Raw genomic sequence first — 997 nt, forward strand, 5'->3', positions numbered from 1 at the left:
ACTGCACATGCATTTCTGCTGCAAATGCCTCTGGAAGTTGCATGCGGTTCGCATGCAATGTGGCGACACGAAAATGACCCGTTTTCCCATTCCGAGGGATTTCTGTGCCACCCTAACAGCCCCGTGAGCCACAAGAGAGACATCCCCGCCAATTTCTAGCGTATCACGGGGTCTATCCGTGAGAAATATTCACTTTTTTGAGTGCACATGCATTCCTGCTGCAAATGCCTCTGGAAGTTTCATGCGGTTCGTATGCAATGTGGCGACACGAAAATGACCCGTTTTCCCATTCCGAGGGATTTCTGTGCCACCCTAACAGCCCCGTGAGCCACAAGAGAGACATCCCCGCCCACTTCTAGCGTTTCACGGGGTCTCTCCGTGAAAAATATCACATTTTTTGAGTGCACATGCATTCCTGCTGCAAATGCCTCTGGAAGTTTCATGCGGTTCGCATGCAATGTGGCGACACGAAAATGACCCGTTTTTTCCCATTCCGAGGGATTTCTGTGCCACCCTAACAGCCCCGTGAGCCACAAGAGACACATCCCCGCCAATTTCTAGCGTTTCACGGGGTCTATCCGTGAAAAATATTCAATTTTTTGACTGCACATGCATTTCTGCTGCAAATGCCTCTGGAAGTTTCATGCGGTTCGCATGCAATGTGGCGACACGAAAATGACCCGTTTTCCCATTCCGAGGGATTTCTGTGCCACCCTAACAGCCCCGTGAGCCACAAGAGAGACATCGCCGCCAATTTCTAGCGTTTCACGGGGTCTATCCGTGAAAAATATTCACTTTTTTGACTGCACATGCATTCCTGCTGCAAATGCCTCTGGAAGTTTCATGCCGTTCGCATGCAATGTGGCAACACGAAAATGACCCGTTTTCCCATTCCGAGGGATTTCTGTGCCACCCTAACAGCCCCGTGAGCCACAAGAGACACATCCCCGCCAATTTCTAGCGTTTCACGGGGTCTATCCGTAAAAATGTAGCACTC

This window comes from Petromyzon marinus, unplaced genomic scaffold (genome assembly GCF_048934315.1).
Source record: "Petromyzon marinus isolate PM22_M1 ecotype Great Lakes invasive population unplaced genomic scaffold, UKy_Petmar_22M1.pri1.0 PM_G_Scaffold_8, whole genome shotgun sequence".
Taxonomy (NCBI): Eukaryota; Metazoa; Chordata; class Hyperoartia; order Petromyzontiformes; family Petromyzontidae; genus Petromyzon; species Petromyzon marinus.